The sequence below is a fragment of the Oncorhynchus tshawytscha genome, linkage group LG07, assembly GCF_018296145.1.
Source record: "Oncorhynchus tshawytscha isolate Ot180627B linkage group LG07, Otsh_v2.0, whole genome shotgun sequence".
Taxonomy (NCBI): domain Eukaryota; kingdom Metazoa; phylum Chordata; class Actinopteri; order Salmoniformes; family Salmonidae; genus Oncorhynchus; species Oncorhynchus tshawytscha.
Genome location: NC_056435.1, coordinates 30,659,726 through 30,669,627, shown reverse-complemented (window position 1 = coordinate 30,669,627; position 9,902 = coordinate 30,659,726). Strand labels below are relative to the sequence as shown.

The 9,902-nt window shown below is 41.2% G+C and overlaps 1 long non-coding RNA gene across 1 annotated transcript; it reads left to right on the top strand.

The window, feature by feature from the left end:
* The first annotated feature begins 4,713 nt into the window (after positions 1 to 4,713).
* On the top strand, positions 4,714 to 7,025 carry LOC112254350. Its single transcript, XR_002954148.1, has 3 exons — positions 4,714 to 4,796; positions 6,635 to 6,781; positions 6,865 to 7,025. It is a non-coding gene; the product is annotated as an uncharacterized LOC112254350 (long non-coding RNA).
* The last annotated feature ends 2,877 nt before the right edge of the window (positions 7,026 to 9,902 follow it).

Genomic DNA, 9,902 nt, shown 5'->3' with positions numbered 1-9,902 from the left:
TATTTTCTTTCCATGTTTTAAATATCTTTGGATACATATTTAGCATCTCAAATGAGAATTCCCTTGATTAAACAAATAAGGGCACATTCAGAAAACTGTAATTGAGTTCAAATGTATTCTAGCTGTGCTCTAATTGCATTTAAACACAGTTCCACCCTAACCCTAGACCCACAGCTCCTTCTGCTTAATTACTGCCCTCTGAAGACAAATCCCTCCGCTGTGGATGGAAAAATAAAAAACAGTGTAAGTTTTATGGCACGTTGTTAAAAAGACCTATAAACTTTTTTGGATTCAATATAAATAAAACCCCGGCCCCGAGTCGAGGGCTCAGAGAACACGCAGCAAACTGAAATAACTTGTTGGAACATTGCACACCCCATCTCAAATAAAACGCCACAGATTAACACCAACATCATGTGGCTTACTTCTGTCACTCGGTCTGCATCCCCCACCTCCACTTTTTCTCTCCTTTTTAAAACATGGAGGGAAGAAAAGGCTAAATGTGTTTCCTGAAAGGAAGGAGAGGTGGAAAAAGCCCATCCTGCCCTTGGATTCACCACCGTGCGTCCTGTCCTGTAAGAGCTACCCGCCACTGGCCTTTCTGCAGAGGCAGCAGAACTTCCCTGAGAGGAGAGGGGACTGTCTGCCAACTCAAACAGGGCTCCCTCTCCCTCTCCCGGCGGCCAGCGGCCCACGGGTTTGCCCTGCTCAGTGCTGGTGTTTCCTGAGGGCTCGCTGCAGCTGGAGCTCTCTTAATAAAGGCAACAGGGAATGTCAGAGAGCTACTGTAATCTCACTAGCCTGCTCCTGTCAGCAGGACGTTCACAATCAAAGCAGAAACAACCCCACGCATTGTTTTTTTCCACCAGCCCCATCATAAACTTCCCACGAATCACAAAGACAGCACGGCGAGAGGGCAACCGCTGGTCCCTGATCTTGCCAAACAAAATGCCAGGAGACCGGGAATGACATTCAACTCTGGTTTAAAAATACGAGCAGTTAGAAAATGATTAGAGTCTTATTTTATTGTTGAGCGCCTGACACAGGAGAGGAAACCAGAACAATCAACCCAACTGACTTTCTTTCCTGCTGAATTTAGAAACACTAATTAGTTTTGCTCTCATAAACCCAACCTGAAAACGACCAATTGGAAAGTGAGAATGAGACGTACAGCAGAAACAAACATTCTCCTATTAAAGTCCCACATCCACAACTTTACCGCAATGACTTTCACACAGCTCCCATGGTGAGCCGAATGTTACCCACTCAACGCAGTCACGTACGCATCTTGATAAGTTAATAGGCCTTTATGTAAATCCTTTAGCAAGCCTTTTACAGAGTTTGTAGGAAAGTATTACTGATCTAGAGAGCCACATCAAACCCAATTGGAGAGGCTTGGTTCAACAGATGTCTGAACAACCAGGCTGACCTCAGCACCAGCTGGGCTCTACCGTGAACCAACCAGGGCCAGACAGAGAGAAAGTTACCTGTTCGCAGCTGCCTGGTTTACATGAATTTCCTGTTTCAAGGGTATCGAAACCACTATATCCCTAGTACCCATTGACTAACAACTGGGACCTGTACCTTCCTGTGCTAGCCTATCACGCAGCGCATTCTCTTGCCAAGTCGTGTGGGTTTCATGTTTAGTTTGTCATAAGAAATGAATGATAAACTTGTCTTCAGGAATTTTCACTGCTATTCCCCCAGCAAACAGCAGAGAGTGTTTCATCACTGTCGGGCCTAAGACTGATGGCCTGTCAGAGCCTTCCCCTGCTCTCCGGCTACAGCTTGTGGGCTGGGAAGTGGCTAAAAAAAGGCCACGGCTACACTTCCCTGGCTTGCGTTTTTTACCAGGAGTAATTCTCAGATGCCAGGTCGCTGCCAACGTCCTTGCAGCCAATGGCAGAGAGGCCAATAAGTTCACATTAACTGCAGAGCGTAACTGCGCTGAACATCTGCTCATGAATGAAAGCGCTGCCCACTAACTCAGCGAGTTGAGGCCTGCTGATGAAAAATTCAACGCTCTCCTCGCTGGGACGCATGTTTTGCGCTATTCTCCTGAGTCCCCAAAATTATATTAAGAGAATTTCAGTGCGGCCCAGTGTATCTGAGAGAACAGCTGGTGCTGAAAAGGGATCTGCTGCTCGCCGGGAGCTCAGGGACTTCACACGGGATCAGCCTTCTCGTACACCATTTGTCCTTGAAGGAAAAAAAATCTGTGTTAAGCACCCAGGTAATAATAAGAAAGCAACAGCTACATTTAGCTGATTACACTACCCATGTGTGCAAAAGCAGACTGAGAATAACCAATGAAGACATGAATTGAAATGGGGGCGGGGGGGGCGGACAAAAGGGCAATTGTGACAATAAGTAGCACCCTCTGGAGACATCTGCATACTGTAACACTTCTCCTTTGTTTGGCTTGTTTCCTGATTGGAACTCATTAATTTGATAACTAGGGGGAATCTACCCCCCTACCAAACCAACATGGAGGTGGAAAGAGGAGTAGACCCATCCAATACAGTACATGGGCACCACAATGAAGAAATGATTTACCCCAAATTACCTGGTCACATGCAGTCTTCCACTTATACTGAGCAAATTTGAAATATCTCTTCTCATCAGATGGTGAAATAGCCTCTGTTGAAAATAATACATTTAAGGAAGTGAGGATTCTAACCAAAATCTAAAAATAAAAGTTTACGTTACATTTGGTGATTTCACTTCTGTCTTCCTTTAAAACGGAGATGGTAGGCATCACTTCACTGACACAAACGCGTGGCACACACAGCGACACACAATCATTCATTCTCTCCAAATGCTTTTGTCTCTATTGCTTGCTTGTCACAATATCCCTCAGATCACCAAGTTTTCATTCCTCCAAAAACACAGTTGCCTTTAGGAACACTTGTGTGGGACAAAACTCACTATTATGTTTACAGACGAGAGAACTACTCATTTACTGCTGGGCTTCCTGTATGTTCCGTTTAGAGAGAAAATGATGGCATATGAAGGAGTTATACAGTATTTAAATTATCATGATGTTACAACCCCCTCCCCGAAGACTATGTGGGTGAGTAAAAAAATATTTTACAAGACGTTCGGGCTGGTGACAAATCACAGCACTTTGTCTTCCTGACACCATGCCTCCTTCCTTCTTCAACCTCCCAACTTCACATGGTGATAGGAAATCACACATTACCACACTGACAAACAATTACAACCATGTCATTAACGAAAACCCTTACTGAGCCAGCGCTTTGCCAGACAGACACAAAGCATGACAAACCTGACAACACAACACATCTTCATGATGTCATAGAACAAACATAGGATTGATCAATCATGACACTAGGACATACATCCAATTTGGACAGGAATCAAATTGGGTGGGTTGGGTGTCAGTGCTTTGTTTAACAAAAGTATCATTACCACAATCCTAAGTTGGTTCCAAAATGTAAAACTAATATCAAAGCCAGAAGGTAGAGAACTTAATTCCTCACTTTATATTAAAAGTCAACCTTTTAGAACAGTTTTCCCATTTAAATGACTTAATCAGATATTAAGCATTAGTATCTCTTTTAATCTCCAAGTGTCAGCTGGCAAATGAAAAAAGCTAGCCTCTGTAAATATGACTGCTTACTTCTAACACAAGCATTGTTGACACGTAATGTAATTTCAGCGGGACATCCAAATGAAAGCACTACGGGGTAATATAATGCTCTTAATGAGAATTCTTTCCAGCTCGAGACCTTGGCGAGATAGCCATAATGCACGGCTTCTCTTTTTAATAAAATAATTGTTACAGTTATTAAAGATGAATCTCATCAGAGGCAAGATGACAAAATAATTCATTACCAAAACCCAGGCTTTAAATAGCTGCAAATTAAAATTCCCCTGAAAATATGCTTCCTGATAAATGGGATCGTTATTTCATATAAATATTGGATATAGTGTGCCCTTGAAAGGAAAGAAATATTGCGACTGTCCATTAAAAAGTTTGCAGTATAAACCAATGAACAGTTTAATCAATAACAAACACTAACAATACCCATACTTTAATTATTGCTAAAAATCTGTTAAATATGTCAGGATGTTAGTCTACCCAAAGCTCATTTCTGACACATCAATCAGAGGAAGAAAAGAATTTAAGACTTACATAGATGTAGGATCTTAATTTGAGCCAGTTTGCTACAGCAGGAAAATAATCCTGCAGCAACTGGAAATGTGAATTATTATTTGGATTTGAATTAATGGACATTTTTGTAGGGATTGATACATGTAGGAATTGATACATAAGGGAAAATTAAGTCAAATTTCAAAGTGGAAATTACAAACTTCAGAAGCCTTTATAAAACGCATTGCTAGAAGTTCTCCCGCAACAGGGTGATCAAATTAGGATCCTACATTTGTAATAACTCCTACATATGGGTGTTAACAAGGTAGACCACTGAGCTACTGCCTACACGGAGGTGCCCACGTCCCCCTGAGCACGGAGAACCATGGGGAACCTTGGACTCACTACTCCCACCAGTACATTCATGTGTAAAACAGAATGTTTTGAGGCCCATGGCTCCACTAACTCTCCCCTGGTCCCTCCCCGCTCACAGCTCTTCTCAAGCCTTATTTGTGTATTCAAAAGAAATGATTTACAGTGATGGCATGGAAACTTCCCAGCATGCCTTTTAACCTGTCGTTTTTCACTCTCTTCACAGCAGGCTGTCCAGAGGAAATGCTTTAAGATCCCGGAGACATAAAGAGCCAGAGTGACTTACTCCTGCATTACTGTCTAAAAGGTAAAGTTATTTAGACCAATAAAGCACTAATATATTGTTTTAGTGGAATTACACAGAAGTTATCTCTACCTTAATAACATCACCGCAACCTCTAATGTTGTTTAGATCAATAAAGCCTATTAAAGTAATGACCTCAACACAGATAACACTGTATACTGGCATTACGAAGCACAGAGAACAACTGAAGTCAAATCACAAACCATTCTAATACGGTTCAAAATGTGACCCGTTTCAGGAAGCTAGGCGTATGTTGCACGTCACTACTTCACAGGAGAGGCATTTGAACGTCTTTTTTTTGTTATATTTTCTCCAAATGCATTTTTTGGCAGAAATGCCTTCTGGAACATGTAAACTTATATGTGCCTTAATAACAAACTTGTATTCCCTATGTAAATACAAATAAAATTGTTAAATTTATGGAGCTATGGAAAAAGACAGGAACCTTCCCGCTAGCCATGACTGGCTGAGATAATGGATGGGCTGGACATGCCGGGAGATGAGTGTGGATTGGTCTGCCGTGAAGCATGCTTCTGTCGATAACGTTAGCTGCTCAGTATGTGTTGATCATCCTTTCTAGAGCAGATTTTTTTTACAACGTTAGCCATCGAGAAATACAAAATGTGTTACTTTTCTCAACAACCCTGACGCCCCGAATTTAGCAATCAACAGATCAGTTGGGAAAAGTTGTAATGGGCTAGTTGCACTGCTAATTATAGCCTAATGTTAGTTAGCTAGCGAACATCGAACCTAGTTGGTTAGCTTTAGCTACTTGCATATTCATACTAGGGCTACTGTATGACAATACGTTTGTATTGGTAGCAGTATGAGTTTGGTTTATCCCGGTTCATTGTTTAGCTAGCTAGTTACATGTCTAAACAAGAGACTCTACTTCGCCAGATGATTACATGACCCATCAAGTTAGCAAGGTGTGTCTGGGGGAGATTACGACCAGCTATTGTATTTCATAAACATGTGTACATTTCTAGACAATAGTGACACATCCACTTAGCTAGATGTGGCTATAGCATTTCTTTCACATGACCCATCAATTTAGACAAGTGTGTCTGGGGTAAGCGTAATCTAATAATTATCAAATATTTGTATCTGGAAACTGTGTTTTTGATATTGCTACTAAGCAAATACGCTAGTAACCAGATCACTGTACTATTTTCACCTTCCGTGTCCTGTGCATGTGACAAATGTACTTTTATTTGATAGAGAGTGTGTTTACCAGAGATGGTAATGTTAACAACATAACCTGCACCAAAGTCAGATTAGGATATAGGCCAAGGACTCCCTTATTGTATACTACGGTTACCATATTTAGCCTTGAAAACTTTGGTTGTTTACTACAGTACTCACTCTGTTTAGCACATGGCCTCACATGTGAATCTTTAAAGAGATGGGTGGGGCTAAAGCTTAAGAGGGTGTGAACGATGCTGAAGGGGTGTAGACAAAGAAGAGCTCTCCAGTTGGCATACCAAAACATTCAAGAGGCATTTTCTCCAAAGTGGGGTTACAAGTTTATGAACATTCAAAGCAGAATTACTTTCCATTTTCCCTCAACTGTAGTGTATGATATACCATTTGTAGCTCCAAGTCTCTACTTTTATCCAATGTAAAAAACACAATTTCAAATTTTGCTACATTGGACTGAATCCAGGTGGTGGGTCACAAATGTGAACATGATGAATAGCTAACGCTGTGCCCTAGGAACTAGTTTATGACACACTGACTTAAAAGGGTAGTGTGTGAAAAAGGCCTCCTAAACGTCAGGACGGTGATGTCAGAGAGTTGACATGTTTCTTTCCTGTCGGAAAACACTCTTTCTCTTGCAGGCCATAGAATAAGGAGTTGAGGTTCATATAAGCCCTCTGTGGTAGAACCCTGTATGACGTGGAATCAGTAGAGCTCTCCAAACCCACACTTCCCGCAGCCAGCTCCTACTCCATTCAGATGGGATCATTTCTAGCAGTGTCCACCAGGTGATGCACTAAATCAACCTAAATCAGCATCTGTCCATCAGCCCCTGAGGTGAACGATGACCACTGTTCATCTACTCCTACAGGGTCACCCCCTCCCCCAGTCACCATGACAATACAGGAGGAGAAGGAACGTGCATACAGCAGCATCATCACACTCCTGTGCTGCAGCTTAAATCCAAATCAGATTCACAGTCAGTGATGGGAGATACTTAAGGAATTGAAGGAACCTCACGAATCATATATAAGCAACGTTATGAAATAAATTCAAGGTATAGTCCTGACAGACTAAATATGGCTATTGTTTAATTCAGTAGTACGAACATCAACACAGATGTTGTAATTGGTCTAGAGGTGTCACAGAGAGAGTTTGATAAGCTTATACAGACTGGTCAACAGAGGGGATGTGGTGAAGCATACAAATGGTTGAAGAGAAAACACTTGTGCGTGCGTCTGTTGTTAGTGTACAGACATATGGATTGCAGCACAGAGAAACACCACAACTCAAACCACAGGAAAGACTGTTTTGATGTTACCTCTATCAGCAGGATAGGTGATGAAAAAAAAAACACTTTTGTAAGACAGAAAGTGTTAAAGAAAAGTCCCTTTGCAGGGTTTCATTCTGTTGTGAGATGAATTCAGAGGTTCAGGCAAAGGAATGACACTCAAAACATAAACAACAGAAATAACAAGAGCCTTTTAAGAAGTTTCAATTGACTCTCACATCAATGCATTTGTGAAGACCACTTTAGGTAAATAACTGTCTGAGTAACCGGAGAAAGGCAGTATGCCACTCAACAACAAAAGCTTTTTGTCATCTCCTCTTTCTAGTTTGCACCAATACCGAACTTAAGCATTCACATATGGTTAGCCGCTCTACATTTTCACAACCCAACTGTTGATATCACCAGTTACACAATGAAGCCATTTCACAGAGGTCAACAAGCAGGCGCCCGAGCACCATGAGGTGGGGAAATCCCTACTTTTCTTTACATCAGAGCTTTAAAACAGATTGCACCTTTATTTTCTTTCAGGGAAGGCAAACAGGTATGAATAATAGTGTGATTAAGGGAGTATTGACAACAGGAGAGGAGTCGTGTCTCAGCTGGAGGCTCTTTGGTTACTCCAGAGGACTAAATCCAGGGGTTATATCTGCACTGCACAACACTGTCCTCCTTCCTGCAGGGTCCACAGTCAGCCCCACTGCTGTCCCACACAGACCGACCGACCACTAGAAACCTGAGATGATCCAGGCAGCACAAAAAGAGCGCACAGAGGTGATGATTGTGAATAATACCTCTGCAAAACGATCATCTTTGACAGTATAATATTACCGAACAATAAATAAATGGGGCTAATAAGGGAAAGAGAGAGAGAGAGAGGGAGAGCAAAAGAAAGAAAGTAAAGTGAGAGGATATCTGCCGCCAGCCTCAAAGTGAAAGCATAAATAAAGTGTGGCGCAGATCTTTTACCTTCTTCAATTATCTGGCTTTTGACATGCAAGCTGAGCACAGTATAATTAACATCTCTGGAGATAATGGGGTCGCTACTCACTGATCAATCTCACACATATATTATCCGCCTCTTACCAATCTATGCTCCCTCCGTTATCATGAGAAGGGAAAAACGCCACTATGGCATTTGCCTTTAAATAATTCTCTGAGATTATGCTTTATGTCAGCTCCAATAGGGCCCATATCCCAAAACGTAAATTAGGGCTGAGATCCAACAGATAGCTATGGTAAATACACGAGCTGATGCAACGCTATCTAACTTGTTTTTTGCATGCCTATTCATGCAAGATCGAATAGTATCCTCTTAATCAATTACTCACTAAACATATCACTAAATTAAAATTGCATTTAGCCCTATTCCCCATAGCCAATAACATGAAATCATTGGCCTAGTAATCTTTGCACTGAGGTAAGTGTCTTTGAGAGGTCATCTTCTCAGCCCAATATTCTCAGGCCAATCTTGTAAAAGCTGCTAGCCACACCCTCTGACCAAGATAACACCTGATTCGCCACTAAACCTGCCCTCAAGTGACTTTTTTGGGTCACGCAAAGTATTTGGTTAAAAAAAGACTAAAATCACCAGGAATTCAGCAAAAAAAATGTTTGAAATGTAAACTTTTTTATTTTTTATCAAAATGTGTTTTTTGGCAGAAATGCCTTCTGGAACATGTGAACATTCATGTGCCTTAATAACAAACTTGTATTCCATCTATAAATACAAATAAAATTGTTAAATTATGAGCCGAGTTGGTTTAACTACGGGGAAAAAACAACAACCATCCCGCAGCCATGCTTAGCTGAGATAGTGAGTGGGCTGGATATGCCGAGAGATGATTTAAGATTATTCTGCCATGTAACTCGCTTCTGTCTATGACAAGAGCTGGTCAGTACACATAAGTGTTGCTCTCGCTAGTTAATGCTACATGTATGATCTGTGTAGTAATATTATTCGTATCGCATAGCCATTTGCATTGCTAGTTATAGACTAATGTTAGCTAGCTAACATTGAACCTGGTTGGTTAGCTACTTGCAGATTCATGCAAGAAAACAACGCTATGAGTTGGGATTATGGTTCATTGTTTAGCTAGCTTGCTACACGTCTAAACAAAAGACTCCACTATGCAAGTAACCATTTCAATAGAATGTTCATGACGTCACTACGACAACTGTCAATAGACGTAGCTGGTAAATTCGCAGAATAACTGACACATTTACGAACTCACAACACCCGTTGAATATGGCCCATTGTCAGGAAACGTTGGCAAAAAAAATTATAATTACATTTTTGCCAGCAGCACAGTTGCAGTCACCAACGCTCTGTATAACATTAAAAACAGCCTGACCAGCTTTACTAGGGCGAGTAAAATGGTCCGAGTGAGCTGCTCTCTCATTTGTGTCTAGAAGTAACAAGCTAGTCAGTTTGGGTGCTCTACTGCTGTTGTTAGGTCAGAATGCTAAAACCTACTCTATCATTTTAAAAGGGATCATTAGAAAACATTTTTGCAATTATATTAGCACAGCTGAAAACTGTTGTTCCGATTAAAGAAGTAATAAAACGGGCCTTCTTTAGACTAGTTCACTATCTGGAGCATTAGCATTTGTGGGTTCGA